General features: G+C 38.7%; 1 pseudogene; it reads left to right on the forward strand.

Annotated features, from left to right (window-relative positions):
- Positions 1 to 88: 88 nt before the first annotated feature.
- Positions 89 to 4,630, forward strand: LOC105439501 (annotated as a pseudogene).
- Positions 4,631 to 6,285: the final 1,655 nt, after the last annotated feature.

The following is a 6,285-nucleotide window of genomic DNA, read 5'->3' on the forward strand; positions in this document are numbered from 1 at the left end:
TCCCAGTAGCAGGGAATCCCAACTGACACGTCACTTCAAACTCTGGTACATTAAATCACTCTCACTGCCTACATTCACTGCCACATACCTGAACAAGGAGCGGATATCCAGTTTGTTGATTAGTGAGTGATTGTGTATTGATATTATTTCTCTTAATTTTCACGTTTTCATTGATATGCTCTTGTCTTGTGAGTTGACTCTATTTGCAGGTGAATCGTAAAATATTATTTGCTTGCCTTGGTTCTACGTCGAGAAACTATTTTTCATTAGAGTGCCATTTTTCGATTGTTATTTAAATTCATTGTAGTGCTTTTCTTTTTCAAATGTTGAGTTTTATTTTTCAATTCAATTCAATTCAATTCTTTATTCAACCAGTATAAAACAATTTATAATGAAAATATACAATATAGGCCTAATGGTTAGGACCCCTTAGAAGCAGAAATCTGTTTGTAATCGGGGCGCTGTAACAAACAATAACAAGATAAGATAACATAAATTAACAATAAAAAGTAAAGACTTGCATAATACAAGTACGCATATAAGCACACACACACACACACACACGCACGCACACACACACACACACACACACACACACACACACACACACACACACACACACACACACATCAATAAAGAAGGTTACACAGAAAGAATAGAAAGGAGCGAAAAATAGGAAAGAAAGAGATACAAGTAGAAGACAGATGGGAAAGAGAAATCTACTCAATCATGGATACAGTTCTTTAAAAAAATACCCTTTTAGTACATTGATTTAAATCTGCTAATTGTAGAACTGGACCTTAGGTCATGATTCAAGGAACTCCATTCCCGAGCTGCCCGTTTCTGTAACATATACATTTTGAATAGTTTTGTTTTGTAAGTATTACCCCAAATGATATTGCAATAGTTTAAGCGGGGAAGAATATTGTTGCATTGTAAATATTCATTATTCATTAATATGTTCCTTGTGAGAAAATTCTTTAGTCTAGATAAGACACCAATACTTCTAGAAATCTTAGAACAAACATAATCGATATGACATTTCCAATCTAGAATTTCTTCAATATTAGTACCTAAAAAATAACAATTGGTTCTCGTTCAATAGCTACATTCGCTATTCTAACAGGATTAGTGAAATTTGGTAGTTTTGTTTTTCTTTGTGTGTTTAGTTTTTTCATAATTCAAAAGTAATTTATTCCATTTCAATCAATCATTCACTTTTATTAACTCTTCATTTAAAATAGAAACTAAGCGTGTTACATTGTAATGAGAATTTAAAAAAAACGTATCATCAGAAAAATAATGAAAACATAAGTAACTTGGAAGAGTTATGATAGGGTTTTATTAGGCTTTCTATATTTATTTGAAGTTGAACCGTATGTTTGTCTGATTTAGCGCCTCGTCGAGTAACTTACTGACTTCTTTTAAATGCCATTTTATTATTGACATTCAAATTCACGGTTATAATTTTGTTTTGCACATGATTGAGCTGAATTGAGCTTACACTATTTAGTTATTTACTGGTGAATAGTGTGTTCGCATTCTCTGATAACTCGCCGAGTAACAAGAGCTATTGGAATGCTATTTCATAATCGTTATTTTTATTCGCTGAAATGGTTTTCTTTTGCAAATCATTGAGATTTATTGAGCTTGCTCTTTTTAAATATTATGAGGCGAATGGTATGTTTGCGTGATTTGAAAACAAACCATTATCACCATCACCATCATCAAATATTCTCCCCGCATTTTATTCATTCTCGTCTTCTTTTAATCTCTCTTTTACCACTTATCAGTTTCATTGAAAAGCGATCATCATCTCAATAATCATGAAGAAGTAAGTTGGCTGTTCTGTTTCTCGTGCTTCTTGTATTGTAAGTTCTGTATATCTACTCAGGGGCGGCAATCCCGGGGACGGGGGCACCTCCTCCCCCCCCCCCATTGTGTAGGGGGGGGGGGGTCGTCCCCCGGAAATTATTTTGAAAAAGTGCACCATGGACCTACTACAAATGGACACATATCGGTACCATAATATATTCATGCACCTGACTCTGTTAAAAGTATCATAATGACATTCCAAACATGCTTCCAAGCTTTGATATCATCACGACCGCCGCCAGTCAGCCATAAAAACCAAAACTGTGCCTTGAAAAATCGACAAAATGCCTGCGCAAAAGTAACTGAATCGCTTGAAATCACGGAAATGCATGTGCAATTGTGGAGTACATATAAATATGCAGTTTTCAATAGGAAATTAGAAGTAGTTTACAAGAGAAACTTGATTATTTGGCTGTAAAACAATGATTTTAAACTTCATTTTAAAACTTATCTTATCCATTTCCAAGGAAGAGAAGGTAACAGGACAATAAAGAATATGTATTTTTTAAAGTTTGGCAAGTCCAGATATTATATACACCAGTGTCCATTTCTTTAATAATCAATCTAATATCACACGAATTGTCATAATTTGGGTTCACTGCTCAGACCTCTAAAAGTCACAATAGTTTTCCTGAAACTACACTTTGGGCCAATAGCGTACGCAGGATTTTTTTTCGAGGGGGGGGGGTTAAATTTCAGAGCACATTTTTTTTTATTTTGGGGGGGGGGGGGCCAAAAAAAATCGCAACGACCCAGCCATCCGCTGAATAAGCTGGGGGGGGGGAGTGCGCACTAATTTATTTTTTTTGGTCGGGGGGGGGGGCACGTCCCTGTTTGCCAGTACATTTTTGGCGAATTTGGGGCTGACTTCAACATTTTTTGGGGGGCCGGGGGGGGGCACATGCCCCCTGTACCCCCCCCCCCCTGGATCCGCCACTAGTAGTAGGGTCCATGGTTGAATAAATATAAAAATGATCTTATATGTTTGGATCTTAATCCATAAAATTGAATTTGAATTTGAATGTTTGTAATCAATACCATGATCATGTTCTAATTGCATTTACTTTCTTGTCTCTGAATTCATCTCATTCAGGAGTAGCGCCAATGCCGGCGTGTTGTCACACATCATGTGGGGGGTTGGAACTGCCGCAGCAGTAGCCGTTGCAACACCAATAGTACTTACTGCTGTCGGCTTTACAACGACCGGTATTGCTGCTGGGTCATTTGCTGCGACAATGATGTCATATTCCGCCACCGCCAGTGGGGGAGGTGTGGTCGCAGGGGGTTTGGTCGCTACGCTCCAAGCTGCTGGAGCAGCCGGTTATGTGGCACCCACTGTTGCAGGCAGGCGCGGATCCAGGGGGGGCCGAGCGGGCCTTGGCCCCCCCCCCCCCCCCCCCCCCCCCGCAAGAAAAAAAAAAAGAAAAAAAAAGAGAGAAGAAAGGAAAAGAAGGGAAAGGGAAAGAGGAGAGAAAGGGAAAGAAAGAAGAAGAAGAAGAAGAAAAGAAAAGGGGGAAGAAGGAAATCGGGGGGGGGGACCGAAAGGGCCTTGCCTCCCAGGCTGTTGACCCCCCCCCCCCCCCCAATTAAAAAAATAGGAGAGAAGGAAGGAAAGGGAAAGAATAAAGGAAAAGAGGAGATACTGGCGTACTATTAGGGGGGGGGGGGGGCTTTGGAGAAATCAAATTCAAACGTGGTTTATTTCTAATTCCACAACGGCGGATTACAAATAATGCTGAAATGACATAATTTCCCAGATTTGTCCTCATTTTTTAGTAAATTATACGTTTGTACATGTGTTTGTTGGAAAATGACAAATTCCTAAATTTACAGCCAGGCACGAAATATGATTCTTGAGATTCCTACATGTCAGGGCCCGAGGTACGGCAGGGATCGGGAGCCTCGAGCTCCCTCCCCCCCCCCCCCCATTTTATTTGAAAAAGTATATTAAAGAGAAAAAAAATAGAATGAGAGCAAGAAAGAAGGAATAGTTAACTGCCAGTGTCACAAAATAATAGGTATTAAAAAAATATATGATCATCTGACTTTAATTAAACGCCTAAACCCCTGAGCTTCCGGGGCCGGACAGGTTATCAAAATGTGTTTATCTGACCGCAGGCGCGTAGCCAGGGGGGGGGGGGGCGGTCCCCCCAAATCGGAAGAGGACGTAGGAAGTAAAAGGAGCAGACAAAGAACATCTTTGAAATTCAGACAAGGATTAAGAGTATAGAGAACAGTACAACGCATCGTCTTCTTTCTCTAATAATTTAATGAAACGTCAAAGCTTCGCGCAAGAGGGGGGGGGGGACTGAATTTAGACGAGGATTAAGAGTCGAGAACGGTACAACGAATCGTCTTCTTTCTTTAATAGTATAATGAAACGTCAAAGCTTCCCCGCTTCGCGCAGGAGGGGGAGGGGGGCTGAATTTAGACGAGGATTAAGAGTCGAGAACGGTACAACGAATCGTCTTCTTTCTCTAATAATTTAATGAAACGTCAAAGCTTCCGCGTTTCGTAGAGGAGGGTGGGGACAACTCGCCCCTCCACCGACCCCCCCCCCCCGCATTACGTCACTGATGGTCACCATTACGTACCAATATAATTTCAAATTTGGGCCCCCCCTAAGAAATCCTGGATCCGCGCCTGGTTGCAGGCATGGCTGTTGTCGTTGCAAAGGCTGTTTATTATTATTATTATTATTCTAAAGATTAGAATTGTTGATGTACCATACTTCCATAGGTCGCCCTTGGCTTAATCTTAGTTAATCAAACCGTAATTTTAGTCAATTCAATTTAATTTTGCATACTATACCCTATGTCATTATTTTCCCGTTGTACCTTAATCTTAAATGTGAATCTGTCATGCAGCTATATCTCCATGTTAAAAAAATTACTGTTCGGACTGTCGATCACAAGGTCCGCGGTTCGAGACCCGCCGCGGGACTAATGTCCGTTGGCAAGACATTGATCTACATTTGCCACACTCAACCCAGGTGATGTAAATGGGTACCTGGCAGGAATTAATTCCTTGAAGTGCTAGAGCGCCGTATAATGGCCCCGCCCCCCCCCCCCAACAAATTTATAACATGTAGAGTATATAAAAGGAACAGTAATAAGGAACAAGTTCATATAATGCATTTTAGTGAAATAGAAAGACGAGGATACCTTAAAAAAAGCTAAGCTTGTAAAAGTCAGGTCCCACAAAGCAATATCATATAAATATAGAATAAAATTAATACAAGAAATTTTCATCAAAAGTGCGATAAACTGAATCATAAAAAAAAAGGTGGAGAGAAGAGACTAATTGTAAAAAAGGAGGCAATAAGAGTGATAAAAACATGGGATATACATATAGAAATGGAAAGAGGGCGTGGGAGGGACTCGAGGGAGAGAGAGGGGGAGGGGGGGGGGGGAAGAAAAAGGACATATTTTCACTGAAAGTATGTCCCTCCCCTCTCTTCTCTCTGATGGTTTCAGAAAAAAAGAAAACTGTATATACTCAACTGTATTAATATAGCGTCAATTTGAGGTCCTAAGCGATTTATAAGAAGCCACCATAATTATATTATTATTATTATTTATTATCAATTATTTTTCATTATTATCATTATTATTTTGGAAATCATCAATGAAATAATTTTGAATTTAGGGATTGCATGATTATATAATTTTCATTTTGCATGGTACAGACACTCGGACTTTAGTTAATTACATAAAGACAAAGCCCCGAAATGTCGAGAGAGGGACAAATAGACAGAAATTCTCAGACAAGCAAAAACATGTATAATTAGCACATCGTAACTCTAGATTTATGCCAGATTTGATTTGGATGGGGGAAAGAATGCAGGCCCCTGCTCTTGAATCCTCCTGTAGTTGAACGAGATACATTTTGAAAGCAATCAAGGCTTTTAGATATTCCTCTTTCATTATTCCATAATTAGAGTGCACAATATTATTGTTAAATGAAACTTAAGTGCTTCCATTAATTTTTAATACAATACTTGTGTTCAACCCAACTTCATTTTGAAGTGATATCGTAGTCCTAAGTTACTCCTTTTATCATGCATGACGACTAATAAATTTTAGAGTAGAAGAAAACAAAATTGACTTGATGATGTTCCTTATGTTGTTGTTGTTGTTGTGTTTTGGTTTATTGGCGATTAGTCAGTAATTTGACTATTGTCACCAAAATACTTTACGGCACGTGTTATATCTCTCATTTTTGTATTAAAAAACAATATATATATTTATTTCGTTTTATATTTATCTATCTTTTAAGATAGTATCGAAACATAATATCGTAAGCAAAACATTCATGGGCTTTGTTAGTGTTTCTTAACACTAACGTAGCCCCAATGTATTGGGGCTATGGTGTATATGAAGGGAAAACACACCAAACAAATTTCTGCAT

This window comes from Strongylocentrotus purpuratus, unplaced genomic scaffold (genome assembly GCF_000002235.5).
Source record: "Strongylocentrotus purpuratus isolate Spur 01 unplaced genomic scaffold, Spur_5.0 spur5_scaffold_17, whole genome shotgun sequence".
Taxonomy (NCBI): domain Eukaryota; kingdom Metazoa; phylum Echinodermata; class Echinoidea; order Camarodonta; family Strongylocentrotidae; genus Strongylocentrotus; species Strongylocentrotus purpuratus.